The following is a 22,168-nucleotide window of genomic DNA, read 5'->3' as shown; positions in this document are numbered from 1 at the left end:
TAGGATTTTCCTCTCACATGAAAATAAATCTTAAGTATTGCTACACTTGCAGAGACTTCTGAGCTTAATTGCTTTCTCTCAGCAGTGTTTAACTTCTCTCAATCTTCTGATGAGAATAAACCCATCCCTTTTGGTTGTTACAGAGCCTTAATGAAAGTGGAGTGATGGGGGAAGCATAAGAGAAAGTACCCTGAACCCCATGCAAACACGTGTTGGTGAGTCACTGCATGTGTGATCCCTTGAGTTGCTCATGCTGGGAGAGGCCAAGGAGGGAAGCTTGTGTCAGGTGGGAGCACATGTTTAACACTGGTGGTTTTTTACTGCTTGGTAGATGAATTGTGATGTGGCTTTACAGAAGTATTTGACCTCTGTTTTCCTGTGACATGGTGACCATATTTACTTGGCAATGCTGGTGCTGGTGGGCAAAGGGAATCTGTGCATGCTCCCCAAAAGCTAAACTGCCTGGGAGATTGGCTAGTACTGGGAGCCGTATGAGATGTGGTTAACATTTAGTACAAGAGGCATTTGATTTTACTACGTGAAACCTCAGATTTATTGGCTAACAGACTTCCACAGATTTTTCTTCCATGACTTTGTCCACTTGTTTATCGGCCACGTACAAACCTCCGAGCACCCGGGGCCTCCTGCAGTGGGGAGTCCTGTGGGGAGCCCTTGTGTGACCTGTGCCGCCTGTTTCGCATCTCCGCCTTCAGTCTCTATTTGCTGCCCCAATCGCTCTTCTGTTGGAGGTGGCAGGAACAGTCACCCCTTCTCACCCTTTCATTGCCACTTGGGATGTTTTAACCTTCTGTCATCTCCCCTCGGTGTTTCTTCATCCATGTGGGCCGCATCTGGAATATTGTGTCCAGTTCTGGGCCCCTCAGTTCAAGAAGGACAGGGAACTGCTAGAGAGAGTCCAGCGCAGAGCCATGGAGATGATTAAGGGAGTGGAACATCTCCCTTATGAAGAGAGGCTGAGGGAGCTGGGTCTCTTTAGCTTGGAGAAGAGGAGACTGAGGGGTGACCTCATTAATGTTTATAAACATGTAAAGGGCAAGTGTCATGAGGATGGAGCCAGGCTCTTCTCAGTGACATCCATTGATAGGACAAGGGGCAACAGGTGCAAGCTGGAACACAGGAGGTTCCACTTAAATATGAGGAAAAACTTCTTTACGGTAAGGGTGACTGAACACTGGAACAGGCTGCCCAGAGAGGTTGTGGAGTCTCCTTCTCTGGAGACATTCAAAACCCGCCTGGGCGCGTTCCCGTGCCACCTGATCTGGGTAATCCTGCTCCAGCAGGGGGATTGGACTAGATGATCTTTTGAGGCCCCTTCCAATCCCTAACATTCTGTGGTTCTGGGATTGCAGCCGTTCCCTGCACAGAACATCCTTGAAGCGCTACTCCAAGCCTCATCCAGCTCTAGGGAATCCTTAGGAAACAGGAGGACCAGAGTGGCAGGGGCAGGACCTGCCATGGGCAGGGATGCAGGCTGCAAACTACCTCGCCCTCCTTGGGGCAGGGATGCAGGGGGGAAAGGATGCAGGGATGCAGAAATGCAGGCTGCAAACCACCTTGCCCTCTACGGAGCAGGGATGCAAGGATGCAGGGATGCAGGGAAACAGGGATGCAGGGAAACAAGGATGCAGGGATGAAGGGATGCAGGCTGCAAACCACCCCCCCCCCCCCTCAGTGGGGCAGGGCTGCAGGGCTGCTGGGGTGCAGGGATGGAAGGATGCAGAGCTGCAGGCTGCAAACCACCTTGCCCTCCGCGGAGCAGGGGCTGAGGCCCGGCCAGGGTCCCTGTTTCGGGAGGCAATGGGGTTTGCTCGGGGCTTTGGGAAGGGGCCAGCCCCCCACACCCCCCCGCCCCGCCGCCGCTCGCAAAGGTGCAGCAGGGCGCCCTCTGCAGTGTCTCAGCGTGGCACCTGGGAGCCGGGCGAGCGGTCCCCGCAACCGCCGCCCCAAAACCACTCGCCACCTTCCCAACAGCCCCTTTACAACAGGATGGTGGTCAAAGAAGCAGAGACCCCCCCGCCCCCCTCCACCGCAGCAACCGCTTGGAGAGGCTGGATCCCACTGAGCCCCCTCTTGCTCACCCCCAGTCCCCCATTCCCAACCAAGGATGCTGTGACAAGCCCCCCACAAGTGTCCTCCTCCACGTGGGGTGCAGCACCCTGCCGTGGAGTGGGACCTTCCCCCCAGGGGAAGGAGGAAAAATGCGTTCATGCTCCCCGGCTTTTCCTCAAAGGCTCTTTTCCAGCCGCGGCACCCAGTGAGGTGCTTTGCAGCATCTCTGGGCTACTGAGTTTGGCTGCTGAGGACTTTTCCGAGTGCTTTTTGTCTCGTGTGGCTCCTTCCCTCGAGCCCCACCACCTCCCGACCCTCCGCGCACACCCATCTCGCTCGGGTCCCTCCTCAGAGGGAGCCGCGCATCCTCCCGAGCGTCCCCAAGCCGCTTTACGCCCCCTGCTTTGGCAAACCAGCTCCAGCAAAGCTGGCAGCGCTGAGCTGAGACATCCCAGCGTCCAGCTGGCTCCTCTCCCCCGCTGCCGAAGGGCCCTGCGTGTCCCTCAGGTGTCCCCGATCCCTTTTTTTGAACCTGACCGTGGCCGTGGATTTGTACTGCAGCACAGTTGCGACTGTCCATTCCCGAACAGTCCTACAACAGTGCTGTGCAGCCCTACAGTGTAAGACTATTTTTTCCTGTCATCTAAAACGTTTATTCTAGTCACCCATCACTCATGTATTTTCCTGGGAAAGGTCATAGACAAACTAGACTGAAAAAGTTGGAAATCTTGGTTTCAAAAAATCCTCACTTTTAGTGACACTCAGAAAGATGACAAATCAATGTGATTTTGATAATTGTCTTTAATAGTACACAATTCAAAAACTGCTCTCTATGCCAAGTCTGTCTTCTCCAAATTTTTTTTCTTTTTTTTCATGCAGCAGTCAACCTTTATATACTTTCTTCCATCACTGAGTTTTATCCAGGTTGATTTCTAGGCTCATTCAGTAGCTAAGTCAAAGTGAACATCAGAACTTAATATTCTGCCTATGCAGAACTCTTCAACATTTTCTCAACTGCACAGTTCATCCTCCTCTTCCTCCCAGCTTTCACCCATCCCATTGTGTTAGTGGCCTTCCATCAAGGAGGCAAGAAAAAAACTTCTCCACTTCTCCCAAGACAGGGATGTGTCCTCATGTCATGGCTTGACTGCTCCCTCTTGGAAGCAGCCTTTCACTACCATCTACAAACATGATGCAAGGACAACCAGTCTGACCCTCATCTCCCTCATATCTCCTTTCCTTTGACCACTCTGACTTCAGCAGAGTCCTTCCTTCCACCATCACAAAACAACATGTTGGGTCACTTGTGAGAAAACAATACTGGCATAGATTCCTGTCCTGGTTTCCTAGGGAGAAAACTTATAGAATCAAGTTTCTGATAGATTTTGTTTCAGTTTGTGGCCAGCCATGGTGATCAGGGCCATCAGCAGTTAAATCCAGGCAGCTGACCCAGCCTGGCCCACAGGTGTATTCTATAGCATTAACATCTAGTTCACTATAAAAGGGAGGGGGGCGATTCTTTTAGTTTTTACCTTCTCTCTGCTTTGCATTTGCAATGATTGCTGTTCCTGGAGCATCTTACCAGCACTCTGTAGCTAAGTATAGTTTTGTGTGTTTTGTATTATCATTGATATTAGTTTCTTTATTTCGTTAAATCTGTTTAACTTTAACCCATGAGCCTCCCTTCTTTTTTCCCATTTCCCTTCCTTGGTTGGGGAAGGGACATTGGGTGAGAGAAGAACTGTTTATTGTTTAGCCCTGGGTGAGGGCTGAACGAAGACACTGCTGTAAGGCACGTGAGCAGCTCTGATTTAATGGGACTTCCCTTGAGCACTGTGATCTGGGGGCTCAGCCTCAGGCTGGGGTCTAGGATTTTGAGAAGGAACAAGTTCCCCAAGTTGACACCTTCAAGGAAGGCCCTGTTCAGTCTTTTGAGTTGGTGGCAGTTCCAGATACGTGCCAAAGATTTATGTATCAGAGAGGCTCTGAGGCCTTTACTGACTCTGGGCTGGGGTTAGCCATGCTTTGGCTCTCCACCCTTGACTTTTTACACTGCTTATTAAGGGATACCTTGAAGGTAGAGAGGAGGGCAGGCTGGATGAACTGTCTCCCCACCTGTGATTCCAGGGAGCTCATTTGCTCACCTCTGGATCTTGATGAAGCAGATGGAGGTGCAGTGCATTTGGGAGGATCAGACCAGAAAGAATAACCACCCCTCCCATGTGGCTTCTTTTACGTCACAGGCCATTGTATTTTGCCCACTTACTCCTACAATGGATGCCAAATCAAACACCTCTACCAGAAGGGAACTAAGTCTTGATCTGGAGATAAAGCCATACAGTCTCAGTCTCTCATTAGCTGGTTGGTTCTTATGGTTAATCGTGTTTCTTGTTGAGGAAGCCTGATAATTTCTAATGTGGGTTTAGCCTGGCTTTGGAATTTAGCTATTGGTTTGTTGCCTATATTAAAGCATTTAGCATTGAAATGGAGGCAATTAGGCTCCTGAGAGAGTTTTAACTTAAAAAACTTGAACTACTAGTTAAGGTTTTTGTCATAAGTGTAAAGAAAAGAGTCATAGGACCTCAGATGAAGACTAAGGCAGATGGTTCTGTTAATAGAGCAATAAAATAATAAATCTCTTGATGTGTAAAGGTGCTAGATTAAAATGAGTGTAGATGGAGCTAAAATAAGGATATTTTAGTATTGGCTATCCTCATAAGACATTAACAAATTCAGGCTGTATGAACACCACCTTCTTCAAGACACTTGTGAGATCAAGCACCGATAATGATGCATTAAGTGGCCCTAATGCTGCGACTAATGCGGAACTGATATGAATATGATGTTAGCCAGCAGAGGTAGGTATCCCAGATATGTGCTGTGGGATACCTGCTTGGTGTACGTTGAGATGAATATGTATGTTTGGATTGCTGTAGGGGATTGAAGGGCGTGTCTGAGGGTTTTGTTTCCCAGGGTGAGGTCTCTGTCACCTGTGGTGCATCTTCCTTCTGCCAAGCCAGAGAGATTGGGAACACAATGAGAAACGGCCAGAGGATTTACTTTGTTAGAACGCGTCCTTCATGTCAGCAGCGGGCTATAGAGTTTGTGTCGTGTTGGTTTATCGTCTGCAAATATTCGGTATTACCTACAACAACTGAAATTAGCTTTCCTGTGGCCTTAGGAAAACACTCATACACCTCTTAATCTCTGTTTCATTTAGATAACTAAAACTAGGCGTGTGTGCTCTCCTCCTCTCCCATGCTCAGGCTTCACTGCAGTGGTTCTTTTCTACATCTCCTCCCATGTTCCATCCCCGTTAAAAAAAAAAAACAAAAACAAAAACCACACACACACACAAAAAAAAACCCAAACCAAACAAAAAAAAACCAAAAAAAAACCCTCAGAAGGGTAGGCAGGACTTCTGCCTCAGCCATGTCATTGCTCTCTATTTAAAGATCCAAAAATTACACTACTCCTTTTAGTCCTGTATCACAGTAGGAGTTCTAGCTGAGTTGGTTGTGTGCTCTGAACCTTTCCTTCTTCCCAGTCAGTATGTAAAGTCCACAACCCGCTCCTTGCATTTGACTTGCTAAGATGTTTGGTTTGAATGGGTTGAATTCACCAAAGGAGCAAACCACCGAGCAGGACCGTGATGCCCTTGTCTCCTTACCCGTCTTTGTGCCATGTGCCAGCATTATCAGCAGGATTCAGGAGCGTCCACCTTTCAGGGGAAGCCCGTGGGGCAGACTCCTGTGTGTGAACAGAGGTCAACTATTTCTGAGGCCCACCTGTACCTGGCTCCTACAGGAAATACTTTATCTTGTTGTACCACAGAGTCCTCAGTCAAAATGTTCACAAGAACGATGTTGGGATCCTGCAGTGACCTCCACTTACCAAACCCTGGATCATTTTTGTCTACCAAGCCTTGTGGCAACAAAACCAGGGCAATTCATTATTTATATTCTTGCCTGTTAGCTCTGTGTTGGTTGAAGCTCAGATTCTCTTCCACTCTTTTGCATGGTGCCAGGTTAACAGGTCTGATTTATCCAGTGATCTCATTTGCCTTTTTTAGAAATTCTGGCAAAACATTAGCATTTCTCTGGTCTTCTTGCGAATAAAGATTAGTAAGGCAGGACACCTCTGCCAGCTCTCTAAGGACTCTTCTGGGCTTGTGAGTTTACTCTTGTATGTGCTCTAATATCTTTTCAAGATTCCAGTGGTCTATGCAATATCTCATCTGACATGAGTGTATCCCCCTCCTGCTCTCCAAATGGAATTACTTACTGAGCACAACCACTTTTACATATCACTGTTAGTTTTATCTCTGTGGTGTTAGGTGGAGACTGTATCAATGCTGTTGCTTCTTTTGTTCTCCATCTTTGGAGAACAAAAGAACTTTGGCGGAGGCTAGCGACAGGGGACCTTTCCTAAAGTGGCAAAACTGCTGAAGCAAAAGCCTCTCTCAGAGAGAGAGTAGCGAAGCCACTGAAGCGAACAGCTCCAGAGTGGAGGACAGCGACAGGGGACCCTTCCTAAAGCAGCAAGGGATAGAGTGGCTGCCCCAGCCCGCCCCCGAGGGAGCAGTGTTGAGCCCCTGACTCTGCCATCTCATGAGGTAAGGTCAAGTGGTGCTCATTGCCCAGCAGGAGGAGACCTAACTATGGTTTCCACTTGGCAGAAAACTGTCACCAGAAGGAATGTGGTGACCCAAACGGAGCTGCCACGTTAACATGCAACTGTTCAGGTCTCCGGCTGCAGGGAGTGCCCGACCCTGCCACTGGTACTGGAGGGCAGCAGAGAGAACGTCTGTGTGTGGTGCGAACGGGTGGAAGATCTGCTCAGCCTGGTGGCAGAGCTGAAAGAAGAAGTAGAAAGGTTACGGAGTATCAGGGAGTGCGAGAGGGAAATAGACTGGTGGAGTCACACCCTACCATCCCTGAGGGAGATACAGCAGACGGATGCTCCACAAGAAGCAGAGAATCCCATATCCTCATGCCACCAGGCAAAAGGAGGGGGCCCAAGAGATGAGGGGGAATGGAAACGGGTCCCTGCTCGGAGAGGCAGGCGAATCCCCTACCGGCCTCCCTCGCCTTCCCAGGTGCCCATACACAATAGGTATGAGGCTCTGGAACTTGAGGGCCACGCAATTGAGGACATAAATGAAGGTCCATCCAGGGGGTTGCCTGGGGCAAGGCAGTCTACCCCATGCATTACGACTACTTCTGAGAAAAGGAAAAGAAGGGTAATTGTCATAGGTGATTCCCTTCTGAGGGGAACAGAGGGCCTGATATGCCAGCTGGACTCATCCCCAGGGAAGTCTGCTGCCTCCCTGGGGCCCGGGTAAGAGATGTCACCAGGAAACTCCCTGGTCTGGAAGGCCCTCTGACTACTACCCACTGTTGGTCTTTCAGGTTGGCAGTGATGAGGTGGGGGAGAGAAGTCTGAGGGTGATCAAAAGGGATTTCAGGGCACTGGGGTGATTGGTTGCAGGGTCAGAAGCACAGTTAGTGTTTTCCTTAATCCCTTCAGTATTGGGGATGAATATTAAAAGGAACAGGAAAACCCATTTGATTAATACATGGCTCAGGGGCTGGTGCCATTGGTCTAACTTTGGCTTTTTCCATCATGGGGCCTGCTGGAGACAGATGGAGTTTGCCTCTCTCAAAGGGGGAAAAGGATTCTAGCCCATGAGTTAGCAGGGCTGATTGAGAGGGCTTTAAACTAGGTCCGAAGGAGGAAGGGGACAAAACCAGGTGCACTAGAGATGAGCCTAGGGGCGGGAGGCCAGTGTTAGAGGTGAGATCGATAGCCCAGCTGAAGTGCATCTACACAAATGCATGCAGCATGGGCAACAAACAGGAAGAGCTGGAAGCCATGGTGCAGCAGGAAAGCTATGATGTGGTTGCCATCATGGAAACATGGTGGGACGAGTCTCATGACTGGAGTGCTACCATGAATGGCTATAAGCTCTTCAGAAGGGATAGGCAAGGAAGGAGAGGCTGTGGGGTGGCTCTATACATTAGGGAGTGCTTCGATTGTATAGAGCTCAATGATGGGGTTGATAAGGGCGAGTGCTTATGGGTAAAGGTTGTGGGAAAGCTAACAAGGGAGATATCCTGGTGGGAGTCTGTTATAGACAACCCAACCAGGAGGAAGAGGCAGATGAAGCGTTCTATAAGCGTCTGGAGAAGTTTCGTGATCGCTAGCACATTCATGGACGACTTCAACTTACCAGATGTCTGATGGGAATACAACACAGCAGAGAGAAAACAGTCCAGGAGGTTCCTGGAGTGTGTGGAAGATAACTTCCTGATGCAGATGGTAAGTGAGCCTACCAGGGGAGGTGCCCCGCTAGACCTGCTGTTTACAAATAGAGAAGGACTGGTGGGAGGTTTGGAGGTCGGAGGCTGTCTTAGGCACAGCGATCACAAAATGACAGAGCTTTTGATTCTTGGTGAGGTAAGGAAAGGGGTCAGCAAAACCGCTACCTTGGATTTCTGGAGGGCAGACTTTGGCCTGCTCAGAACACTGGTTGAGAGAGTCCCTTGGGAGACAGTCCTGAAGGGCAAAGGGTCTGGGAAGGCTGGACATTCTTCAAGGAGGTAATCTTAAAGGCACAGGAGGAGGCTGTCCCAATGTGCCATAAGACGAGCCAGTGGGGAAGACCACCAGCCTGGCTGAACAGAGAGCTTTGGCTAGAACTCAGGAATAAGAAGAGAGTTTACCACCTTTGGAAGAAGGGACAGGCAACTCGGGATGCTCCCAGGGTGTGCAGAGAGAAAATTTAAAAAGTGAAAGCCCAGCTAGAACTCACTCTGGCCACTGTTGTAAAAGATAACAAAAAATGTTTTTACAAATACATTAGCAACAAAAGGAGGACCAAGGAGAATCTCCACCCTTTACTGGATGTGGGGGGGAAACAATGTCACCAAGGATGAGGAAAAGGCAGAGATACTTAATGCCTTCTTTGCCTCAGTCTTTAACAGTCAGACCAGTTATCCTCAGGGCACCCAGCCCCCTGAGCTGGATGAGAGGAATGAGGAACAGAATAATCCCCCCATCATCCAGGAGGAAGCAGTTAGCGACCTGCTGCTCCACCTAGACATGAACAAGTCTATGGGGCCAGATGGGATCCACCCGAGGGTACTGAGGGAGCTGGCAGATGAGCTCGCCAAACTGCTCTCCATCATTTACCAGCAGTCCTGGCTAACCGGGGAGGTCCCAGACAACTGGAGGCTGGCCAATGTGATGCCCATCTACAATAAGGGCTGGAAGGAGGATCCTGGGAACTACAGGCCTGTCAGCCTGACCTTGGTGCCAGGGAAGGTGATGGAGCAGATCATCCTGAGCGTGATCATACAGCATGTCCAGGACAACCACGGGATCGGGCCCAGCCAGCATGGGTTCATGAAGGGCAGGTCCTGCCTGAGCAACCTGATCTCCTTCTATGACCAGGTGACCCACCTAGTGGATGAGGGAAAGGCTGTGGATGTGGTCTACTTAGACTTCAGTAAAGCCTTTGACACAGTCTCCCACAGCATTCTCCTGGAGAAACTGGCAGCTCGTGGCTTGGACAAGAGTACTGTTTGCTGGATAAAAAACTGGCTGGACAGCCGAGCCCAGAGAATGGTAGTGAATGGAGTTAAATCCAGTTGGCGGCCGGTGACCAGTGGTGTCCCCCAGGGCTCAGTCTTGGGGCCAGTATTGTTTAATATCTTTATTGATGATCTGAATGAGGGGATTGAGTGCACCCTCAGTAAATTTGCAGACGACACCAAGCTGGGTGGGAGTGTTGATCTGCCTGAGGGTAGGAAGGCTCTGCAGAGAGATCTGGACAGGAAGGATCGATGGGCTGAAGCTAACTATATGAAGTTCAACAGGGCCAAGTGCCAGGTCCTGCACTGTGGTCACAACAGCCCCATGCAATGCTACAAGCTTGGGGCAGAGTGGCTGGAAAGCTGCCTGGCAGAAAAAGACCTGGGGGTGCTGGTGAACAGCCAGCAGGTATGAGCCAGCAGTGTGCCCAGGCGGCCAAGAAGGCCAACGGCATCCTGGCTTGTATCAGAAATAGTGCGGCCAGCAGGACGAGGGAAGTGATTGTTCCCCTGTACTCAGCACTGGTGAGGCTGCACCTTGAATCCTGTGTTCAGTTCTGGGCCACTCACTACAAGAAGGACACTGAGCTGCTGGAGCGTGTCCAAAGAAGGGCAACAAAGCTGGTAAAGGGTCTGAAACACAAGTCTTATGAGGAGTGGCTGAGGGAACTGGGGTGGTTTAGATTGCAGAAGAGGAGGCTGAGGGGAGACCTTATTGCCCTCTACAACTACCTGAAAGGAGGTTGTGGTGAGGTGGGGGTCGGTCTCTTCTCCCAGGTAACCAGCGATAGGACGAGAGGAAATGGCCTCAAGTTACGCCAGGGGAGGTTCAGACTGGATCGTAGGAAGCATTTCTTCACTGAAAGAGTCATTAGGCATTGGAACAGGCTGCCCAGGGGGGTGGTGGAGTCACCATCCCTGGAGGTGTTCAAAAAACATCTAGATGTGCTTCAGGACATGGTTTAGTGGGCATGGTGGCATTGGATCGATGGTTGGACTTGATGATCTTTTAGGTCTTTTCCAACCTTAACAATTCTATGATTCTATGAGAGTATTTTGCTAAGACATGTTGAAAGATCACTGTGATCCAAAAGAGGCTCTTAACATTAATAATCAGCAGTGTATTAGAGGCTTAGCTGCTAGAATAGGGTACCCAAAGGTATTGCTGGAAAGGTTGCTATGTGGAGCTGTAAAGGAATATATATGTTAGGCATGTCAGAATTCAGAAAAAACATATTTGTGGACAGGCTGCTCAGACCTTTCCCAAGCTGCCTGTACCTGCTGCTTGTTGGTTACCTTGTCCCACCAGCTGAGCGATCAGAGAACAGTGGGGAAAAAATTGCTAGTAGGGTTTTGCTGTATAAGAGCTTCTTACTGATATTAGTAAGAAATAAGAGGTGAATTTAATATGTTTCTGCCAAAGGAAACATTCTTGGGTTTTGTGTGGTGGTCTAAGTGGGACCCCAAAAAGTGACAAGTGCTTATGGGTTCCTTGTCTAATCTGACTGTCAAACTACAGAAAAGTTTTATTCTAGTAAAAGGGATCATGGGCTATGTAGGACACCCAGGATTTGTGTTGTCTGGGATGAGTGCTCATGTGGGGCAAGAGGGAGAAGAACCCGAATTTGTTTCATGTCCTGAAATGAGAAAAGCAAAAGGGCTGGGAATTGGATGTGAAATGAGCTGGCACGTGGCTTTGAACACACAGCAGCGTGTGGATGTGGTGGTCAGCAGTGGAACGCCACACGTGGGACCGAGTACCAGCTGCCTGTGGGTACTCTGCTCTGCGGGCGCAGGATGCGTGTGCGTGTGGAGGCAAAAGAAACCCTTTATTTCTTATCCTGGAGTTCAGCTCTGCAGAACAGGCAGAGCGCGTTAGACCCCATAGGCTGACCTCCCATCTTTCACAGGCCGTGCAATTTCTTCATGTTTCTCTTGACATTAGCCCCCTGATTTATGCTAAACTGAAATACATATTTTTTCCAAAAAGACAGATCTGAAGACATCAGGAAATGAGAAAACCAACTTTTCCCCTGATAATTTGTTCTACTACTTAACCGCTGGCACTCTTTTCCTGTTTCTTATTTCAGTCTGTCTGGTTTCTGATCTTAAACATTAGTTCCTGTTATAGATATCAGGAATAAATCAAAACGCCTTCTAGAACAGTACCTGCTTTCTTTTCAGAATGTGGGGTATGGTAATTAAATCTCTTCAATTTGTCTTGTTTTTGCAGAAGATGGGGGTTTAGTGCTATTGCTGCTGGGGAAAAAGCAAATCCCATCCCTTCCCTTGCAGCTGGTTTGTGCCCTCCCCCTCACACCCACATGCATGCAGCCCTGTAATGCAGCAGGCCAGGGAACTGATTCTGTTGAAATATATAAACTTGTTGTTGCCTCTGGGTTATTTTCCATTTGCAGTCTGCTTGCCACTGGGCTGTATGGAGGTGTGGTGGTACAGTGCTGAGCACAGCATGGTGAGGAGGAGGAGGATGGAGATGTTCCAGGTGGGATGTTGTTCAGTAGAGCCCCTGTTCAGGGATCACTGAAGCATGTTGCTGAGGGATGCTTTCCCAGTCCTCAAATTAAAAGAAAAGCAAAAGGCTGATGTGTTTGCGCAGTGCCTAACACAACCAGCCTTGCCTCCAGTGCTACAAAAGAAACGGTAACAAAACAGTTATTGACGATAACGAAGTAATCAAGCTTTCTTGAGTGCATGAGAGTGAAAAATGCCTTCCTTGCCTGATAATAAAATGTATTTGTTTCCTTGCCTTTGAGGGGCCACAGCTGCTCACCCCAAGGACAGAAATACGGGAAGAAGAGCAAGCACACACTGCAAATGTGCACCCTGTTCCTCTTGAATGGCTTTGCTGATAGGGAGAGGGAACATGCACAAGCTGTGAGATGAATATTCCTGCCAGGATCAACCCAACTGAGGCAAAGGTGAATTAACTTATGAAAACTCTATTAAATTAAAGCACACATGAGCTGGAGCTATTAGTGGGAAAATGCAGGAAGGTCTTTGTTTCTACGCAAACACACTCATTTCAGTCAAAGCAATCTGGATTAGCAAAAAATCTGTCTAATAAGCCAGGAAAAGCTACTTGGATGGAAATGGGTGAAGGTGCACTTACAGCACCAGGACAGGAGAGCTGAGGCAGTGGCAGCCTTTAGCAGAGGGCAGAGAGCAAGGATCTGTCTTGCACAGTTGTGGCTGATAGGGAACATGGATGAAACTAATTGATTGAATTGATTAGAGACTTATCTCTACAAGTTAAACTCTTCCCTGAGAAGGAATTCAAGAGAACTTCTTTGGCCCAGCTGAGTGAAGTGTAAGAATACCTACTAAGTTATAACCATTTTTTACTTTTTTTTTTGTGGCCCATTTAATGAAGCTGTAAATGTTTCATGCTTTGTATGACTCAACTCTACCATCTCATAGTTTTAACATAAGAAATGCTTTCTAGGTGAATTCATGCTGTATCATGCCTTGCATATTAAAAAAAATCCTCAATTTCTTCAAGGCTGTTACATGAAAACAAGGTTTTTAGAGTAAAGGGCTTCTATGACTTTTCTATAAACAAGATAATTAAAATGTTAATAATTACAAGTTAATTATAAACTGTGTCTGTCACACAATAAAAAGTTAAGGGCATAGCTGAGCTCCAAACCATTTCATTATCACAGATGATATTCAGATAATCAAACTCGGGTAGCCTGTTGAAAATACTAACCTTGTACTTAGAAATGGAGTTCCTAAGGATTAAAATGTCAGTGGGGGTTTTAGAAGGTCACTCTTATTTCCCAAGGTTTATTTTGAAACTGTACCAGTTTGTCTTAGCTCAGGGTTTGACCTGTGGATCAGCACAGTATGTAGATACCAGAGTCAACAGTAGATCATGAAGTGGCAGATGAGCTACTGAGAAAAACACCTATGGGTGTCACAAGGTGGCTCTCCAGTGTAACTCTGAAATTAGAAAGAAGAAGGTTTGGTTGGAAGGAGGATGCTGTAGTGGAGAAAGCCTGTTTTAATAATGTTCAGAGTGATGAAAATATTAAGTAGAGCATGGGGGGGACCCCAATTATCTCTCCTCTTTAGCTGAGCTGGGGATACTGAATGTAGGAATTGAACAGTAAAGAGAAGCAGGTGAGGAGTAATCCAAGAAGAATTCATTTTTTTTTTTAATTTCCTGAGGCAACATACCTAAAGGTCCTTGCGGAGAAATGACTTCTTGCAAGATCATTGACAATTCTTCCAAATCTAGGTCCTGGAGGGCCAGAAGGCACAACTGCAGCCAGATACCCAACTGCTGCTGTGGCCAAAGTGGATGCCTGTTGCACCTGTAAGAGAAACATACTAAAACTTCACTATTAGTTTGTTTTCAACCCAGACAGAAGATGGTGCAAGGCTTTGGTCCTGGCTTGTTAGGCTAGTTATCAGCTTGTTATGAGACCTGCCTGTGTGAAGTGGAGCTTGGGACCAGGTGCTGTTTGTTATGCTTCCCAGTTCAAGTGTGAGATAGCAGCAAAGGCTTTGAAAATCCAGTCACAGGTTGAAAGCAGAGAGAGAGAACCATAAACAACTTATTCATGATTGATTATTGAAAAAGTGTAGCCTTGGGACCTGGGAAAAGACTGCTTTTGCCTTGAGGAAGGAAGATGCTGCTTAGCAAACGGGAGGGGGGAACAAACCCTAACTGGAGCATCTCTCATGAGGAGAGGCTGAGAGTGCTGGGTCTGTTCAGCTTGGAGAAGAGAAGACTGAGAGGGGATCTTAACACTTACAAATAACTTAGGGGTGGGTGTCAAGAGGAGGGGGCCAGACTCTTCTCAGTGGTGCCCAGTGACAGGACAAGGGGCAACGGGCACAAGCTGAAACGTGGGAAGTTCCATCTGAACATGTGGAGGAACTTCTTTACTTTGAGGGTGACAGAGCACTGGAACAGGCTGCCCAGGGAGATTGTGGAGTCTCCTTCTCTGGAGATATTCAAAACCTGCCTGGACACGACCCTGTGCAACATGCTCTAGGTGAACCTGCTTTGGCAGGGGGTTGGACTAGATGATTTCCAGAGGTCCCTTCCAACCCTTAACCATTCTGTGAAACCCGGGCAGGGATGTGATAAAACAATGTGCCAGAGCCTGGGAAAGTAACCCCCCTTCCCTGGGAGCCTTGCAGCATGCTGTCCAGAAGCAGAGACCAAGAGCTGGCCTCTAGCTAGAAATTCAACAGGCTTAGAGGGATAAGATCTCCAGTCCAGAATGCATTTATGACTTAGACTGTCACAGTTGCCAGTACTGACTGTACAGCGTCAGCTCCTTGGTACTGAATGCTCGCAGCTAATGTAGGATAAAGGACTGGCTTATTTGAATATATGATGATCATGTGGATCATCACTGGGACTTGGACTAGATGATCTTCAAAGGTTCCTTCCAACCCATTCTATGTTTGAGAATGAATATGTAGTGATAATATTCAATAGCATGAGAATTATTGGCATGAAGAGTGTCGTCAATGAATGCCAGTATAGTAAAGTTGTTCTAAAGTTTAAAATCAGTGTGATTTGTCAGTCTAAGCACTCCTGTCACAGTGATCTCTAATTCCCTAATGGTTATGTGTATATTCAGTTGCAACCACACGTCTGCACTCGCTCATCAGCATGCACTTGGCTCAAGCACACGCTGCATCCTGCCCAATGGGAGGGTGAAACATAAAAGATAAAGGAGTTATGAAGGAATTAGGGACAATAATTACAATGACAAAGGAAGCAAGGCTTCATTACTTCAGCTACTCAAGGCATACTTGGTTTGTATCAGAGCTTTGGGGTATTTCCTTTTATCACCTACAGAATACCAAATTTCTAGGAAAAGTGCTAAAAGCAGTTCTGGGCCTATATTCTGTTTGCTAGGTGTCTGTATGGAGGCAGCTGCCTCCATATTTATTTTAAATCCTGCCTCTGAGAGGTGTTACCTGAGATTTAAGTGTGCAAATATTCTTCCTCTTTTTGGCGTATAGATTTAACTTAGTTTTCACTATGCCTGCAGACAGCTAACATTTGCAAAAAGCAGACTGATTTCTTTGAATGCTGTGTTGCATTTAGCTGTCTGATTATCCTGTGACTTGGTCACTAGGAGTATATTTACACATGATCGCTATAAAGTGCGACTCCAACTAGCATAAGTATGCCTGAAACCACCTTCAAACTACCAAGCTCCGAAATCCCTAACAATGTAGCCCTGCAGAACAGAATTTGGTGAGGTGTATTTGCCTATTTGAGCATGTACCATGTACACTTAGGTACCCATCTGTCTTGGCATGCAGCCTGCAAAACTGACATGAGCGTTTTTTGCCTAAATTGCATCAGTTCCTGGCTGTCTGTATCTATACTGTGCTCACTTGTACTTAGGCGAGTTACTAAGGGCTTGTTTCCAGAAGAGAAGGATTTATTGGCTAAAGTTTTACAGGAGCCTGTCCAGTGTCCAAGGGCATTCAATGTTTTTGTTCAGAGTCCATATAATGGCATAAAAGGTATGTTTACTATGTTTGTGGAGTATGTTTGTTAAACTGTTGTGAATTTGGGGGTGGATGGTGAGCACTGGAGAACAGGATTGGAGTTAAAATTTATCTTGAGAAATAGTCTCAGGAATACAATAAGGAAGGGTACAAAGGGTTGCAGTGAGTTAAAGCAATGACCTGTAAGAAACTCAGATGGATAGCCACTATTCAGCCACAGCTCTGCCAGAAATGATCTGCAGGTTATAGCAAGGTTTGCACTTTGTTCTTCAGGAAAGCTGTGAATCGCTTGAGGGAACCCAGAGGAGAGCAATGAGTGGTGCGCTACAGCAATAGCTGAACTTTCCTAGGTGGAAATTGCTCTAGCCAACCCTGTATGCTGCCCAGTTTTATGAGTTTCTAGCAGTGATTTGGCTTTAGATCCAAGAAAACCCTTATGACTCATCTCAGCTATCTGATATGGGCCAGTGTGGGGGAGTTTGCTGGAGTGCTAGACTGGGAGGGTGTAGAAAAACATACAAAACTTTAGGAAGATGAGACGTATGCTGCACTTCTGCCCTGTGCCTGTAAAAAAAGGAAAGTAACAAGATTTAATGTGAATCTTTACGAAAGGGGAAGTTTAGTTTAAAGAAAACTTATTTCACTCACTTGTCGTCACACATTTCACTCACATGTTCCACCCATGTACTCATGGGCTCCAAGACGTGTTAAAGCTCACAAGGATCACTTGTGTAACACACAAGGATGAGATATTGGCTGTCAAATCCTTGCTCCATCTTTTGGGTTCCTCTTGATCATGCTAGATCTAGTTTTTGAGGGGGTTTGAAGCAATTTTTGGAAGGTATTTTACTCCCTTAAGAATTCAAAGTTATTGCAGTGGATTTTTTCCCCCCTAAGAATCTTGCTGCTTCTTCCATAAGTCTTAGACAAGGTGGCTGCCCATTGTCTCATTTTGAGTATCCTTATGGCCAGTTTGCCTTCCTGTTAGGACAGCAGAAAGCAATGGCACATAAAGGTGACACAACCTTGTCACCATCCTCCTGTTATCGGAGCACAGGTCTTCTGATGAGTTGTTTCTGCTGTGGCCTTATCAGAGCACAGGCTTCGTGATGTAAACATCTCACCTGTCAGTGTTTCAGTCTGATTGCTGTTGATCATGTGTTTGGTTGACAACACAAACTACTCATCTAGCCCTTGCTTGATTAATAGTTTTTGCTGGTGCTTTCCTTCATATCAACATTAGTATTGCTGCTACCAATCTCTGCATTTCTATCCAAACGCCAGCCTTCCTGGAACAGGTAGATGGACATGGTGTATTGTGATCCATAGCATTTTGTAAGTGAGAGATGACTCAGAACCGGTGTAGGAGGAAGTGGTCCCTTCACAGGCTGTCCACAAAGCTTACTGCCACCCTGGTATTGGTCATAAAACTGAGAGACTCCAGATTAACACAAATGCAAGCTGTAAGTTCTAAGCAGCTGTTGGCTTTGCCAGTTCACTAAGTTTCCCTAATTAATCATTCTACTAGAGTAATTATGTCTGTTTTTTGAAAGCCAGCTGGTATCTCAGGCATATTTGTGATATCAGTAACAGAAATAATAAAAACCCCAACACTTGTTACCAGCACAGATCTCAACAGCCCAGCTGGTTAACTTGCTGGCCTAACCTCTTTTTTGATTAACATCTAACTCGTTTCTGCTTTTTCAAAGCCTGCTCCTCTCTTACCAAGCCATGATGATGCTATCCACTAGGCTTTTTCCTCACTGAAGTGACAACTGTGCGGTTCCTGGGTTCTAGGTGAACTGGCTGGTCCTGTGGACTTAGCTGGTTACTAAAGGAAAAGTCCTTTAAAAAAGATTTGCTAGTACTTGCCACTTTTGATATATCGGCCTTCCATTTGTTCACTCACAGACACGTAACTTAAATAAAAATAGTAGTAAGGCAGTGTAAGGGGTTTTACTGAGTGATTGCATGTCTTGGTTTTGAAATATAACAGTGTTTGCTCATTTTGGCTAGACATCGAATGTCCTGTCTCTGCTTACTTCTGATGGAGGCTGTGAGTCTTATTCTCCTGTCCCAGCAGGCATTTCCCAATTAATTATTTTGAAGGCTGAGCAGCCCCTAACTGCATTAGACTTCTGATTGAAAAAAAAAGATAGTATTTAAGGCTGATGCAGGGATTCCCTCAATCTTTGCAAGAGAGATTTTTTTTGTAAGAGTTTGATCACAGTGTAACATGTAAGTGGAAGAAGAAGAGAGAGGTCTGAAAACTTGATTAGCTAACTGAACTTAGCAACTACAATTTTTGTGGCATGTTATGCTGAAAGCAATGTGTTCATGTTGTGGAGAAAAAGCCAGAGAAAGACTGATAAGCTGCCAAAGGATAACCCTTTTCACTGACTGCTAGCAGTGGATTGCCCCTCATCATTATTTTTTTTTTGTTTGACTTTTGTGTCAAGAGTGATTATCTTTGCAGAAACAATCAGCGACTAACAGGACGTTTACCATGAATATAGCACTGCTTTTCTCCAAGAGACAGCCCCCATAGAAAGGGATCAGCAAGGACAGGAATTGGCTTTGGTGAATGTTAACATGACGGATGTCTGCTGAAGAAGCTGCAGGCAAAGGCCATTTCCATTTTTAATTTGCTTAAGCTGTAAATTGTATCTCCAGTGGTCATGATGAAGGAATTTTGTATATGTGGTTATATGGCTTTTGCCTATGGAGTTTAAGTATTGAGAGTCCTGGCACTCACAACTTTGAAAGGCTTGAATAATTAAAATGTAGTGTAGAGAAGAAGGAGAATAGGTGGAACTTAACTGACCTAGATCGATTTGAAGTTTTCCATGAAAATGACCGTGTACGCATGTCAGGAGAATTATTATTATTAAATCCATGGGCCCTGATGGGATGCACCCACGGGTGCTGAGGGAGCTCGTGGAAGTCATTGCTAGGCCACTCTCCATCATCTTTGCTAAGTCGTGGGCAACGGGAGAGCTGCCTGAGGACTGGAGGAAAGCGAATGTCACTCCAGTCTTCAAAAAGGGCAAGAAGGAGGACCCGGGTAGCTATAGACCAGTCAGCCTCACCTCCATCCCCGGAAAGGTGATGGAACAACTTGTCCTTGGTGCTGTCTCTAGGCACATCAAGGATAGGGGGATCATTAGGGGCACTCAACATGGCTTCACCAAGGGGAAGTCATGCTTAACCAACTTGATAGCCTTTTATGAGGACATAACCCGGTGGATAGATGATGGTAAAGCTGTGGATGTGGTCTATCTCGATTTCAGTAAAGCGTTTGACACAGTCTCCCACAGCATCCTCGCAGCTAAACTGAGGAAGTGTGGTCTGGATGATCGGGTAGTGAGGTGGATTGTGAACTGGCTGAAGGAAAGAAGCCAGAGAGTGGTGGTCAATGGGACAGAGTCCAGTTGGAGGCCTGTGTCTAGCGGAGTCCCTCAAGGGTCGGTTCTGGGACCAGTTCTATTCAATATATTCATTAATGACTTGGATGAGGGAATAGAGTGCACTGTCAGCAAGTTCGCTGATGACACCAAACTGGGAGGAGGGGCTGACACACCGGAAGGCTGCGCAGCCATTCAGAGAGACCTGCACAGGCTGGAGAGTTGGGCGGGGAGAAATTTAATGAAATATAACAAGGGCAAGTGTAGAGTCCTGCATCTGGGCAAGAACAACCCCAGGTATGAGTACAAGTTGGGGACAGACCTGTTGGAGAGCAGCGTAGGGGAAAGGGACCTGGGGGTCCTAGTGGACAGCAGGATGACCATGAGCCAGCAGTGTGCCCTTGTGGCCAAGAAGGCCAATGGCATCCTGGGGTGTATTAGAAGGGGTGTGGTTAGCAGGTCAAGAGACGTGGCCTCACCAGGGCAGAGTAGAGGGGAAGGAGAACATCTGGAATATTGTGTCCAGTTCTGGGCCCCTCAGTTCAAGAAGGACAGGGAACTGCTAGAGAGAGTCCAGCGCAGAGCCACGAAGATGATTAAGGGGGTGGAACATCTCCCTTATGAGGAGAGGCTGAGGGAGCTGGGTCTCTTTAGCTTGGAGAAGAGGAGACTGAGGGGTGACCTCATTAATGTTTATAAACATGTAAAGGGCAAGTGTCATGAGGATGGAGCCAGGCTCTTCTCAGTGACATCCCTTGACAGGACAAAGGGCAATGGGTGCAAGCGGGAACACAGGAGGTTCCACATAAATATGAGGAAAAACTTCTTTACAGTGAGGGTGACCGAACACTGGAACAGGCTGCTCAGAGAGGTTGTGGAGTCTCCTTCTCTGGAGGCATTCAAAACCCGCCTGGACGCGTTCCTGTGTGATATGATCTAGGTAATCCTGCTCTGGCAGGGGGATTGGACTAGATGATCTTTCGAGGTCCCTTCCGATCCCTAACATTCTGTGATTCTGTGATTCGTGTGTGTTAAAGGTGTGAGTAAACTATGTAGTGATTAGTGAATGTATATTAATGTAGTAGAGTTATTATGGTACACAAATCCATGACAGATGATAATTTCTACATAATGTGTCCCCTTGACAGATCAATGCAATGTTGCCAGCTTTTTGTCCAGTCAAAAAAAGGGAACTAGTGTGCTAGTTGAGTTCCTGGCTAGAGATGCCAATTCCCTGGGTGAAGCAGGCTCTGAAAGAAGAGCAAATATTTCACAATCTTGAGATATGAAAACTTCCCACTGATGAAACTATTATTGCAGTTGAAACTGGTACCATAAATATTCTCTCCAGATGTTCACCTAAATGAAAGTGCAGTCTTCTGCTCCGTGAGCTGCATGTCAGGATGTCAGCATCTGCCTTGTAAAGGAGGTGTAAATTGGTTCCTGGAACTCTCAGTAGGGATTTTGCTGAGTATCTGATCTGATAACATCTGGGAATTAGTGGGAAGGGGAGAGGTTCTCCAAAAATATGGAAGAAAAGGAAACTGGGAATGCCAGGGAATGTCTGTATCTGAACTGTAGTGTAATTTGTGGCTGTGCTGAAACCACACAGCAAATTGGTGGTGAAGGGAACAAAGAGCAGCTGAGGCAGGCACAGCCAGGAAGCTGGGTCTGGAGGTGCCTGGAAAAGACGAACGTCAACTTGATGAGTCTACACAGGCTTAGCTCAGACATGTTCGTGTGAGCTGCAGCTATGCTGCTAGCTATATGCTCAGGTATACATTTCAGTCAGAGAAAGCCAGCCTAAATCTAAAGAAAACATTCTTATTGTTTTCATGAATGGCTGTTTTTCTACTTTAAAAAAAAACCACACACCTGCGTAGCACTCAGCAGTCCCCTTTACATCTGCAGCGCAAAGAGTAATGGCTGCCTGTATCAGAACACTTCCACATGAGTGTGGGTTTTATCCCTTTCACCAGCTCCACAACTTTTTTCAGTATCTGTGTTCTCCTAGCAAAAACAATGAAAATCATCTAAACATCTCCTGTGTCTATCCACTCCTTGCAATATACGCATTCAGATCTGTCACCCTTTTTCTATAACTTCCGACCTTTCCTCATATGTGCCATGTGACATGATATATAAATGGATGCTGAGACAGGGTTGGTCCTTGCTTCCTGTGCCTCCCTCTCTCTGCTATTGTATGGATAAACCAAAGCAATGCTGTGAAGGATAGGAAACCTCATGCTTATGGCTGTTTAGCTGAAATACGGGGCAGCTGGAAAGCATGGCTGTAAGCACCTAGGTAACAGACTAACATGCAGGTATCTGCAGCCACCAAACATAACACTGTCAGAGAGCAGCTGTAGTAGTATACGATAGTGTCTGAATATAGCACTGGGACATAGAGCATGAACTGCTAGTAGCTAAGCATTAGATACAGCTTGAAAGCATGATTAATGCATGTGTAATGAAAATAACTGATGGAAAAAATGCGTGGTAGAAGATAAACATAAGCAGGAAAATGCATCATGCAATGTATAAGAAATTATTTAAATATTAATATGCTAATCAATAGCGGTTGATTTGTTT

The sequence above is a fragment of the Nyctibius grandis genome, chromosome 4 (genome assembly GCF_013368605.1).
Source record: "Nyctibius grandis isolate bNycGra1 chromosome 4, bNycGra1.pri, whole genome shotgun sequence".
In the NCBI taxonomy this organism is placed as follows: Eukaryota; Metazoa; Chordata; class Aves; order Nyctibiiformes; family Nyctibiidae; genus Nyctibius; species Nyctibius grandis.
The sequence above is the reverse complement of the archived record's forward strand: the minus strand, read 5'-3'. Positions refer to the sequence as shown.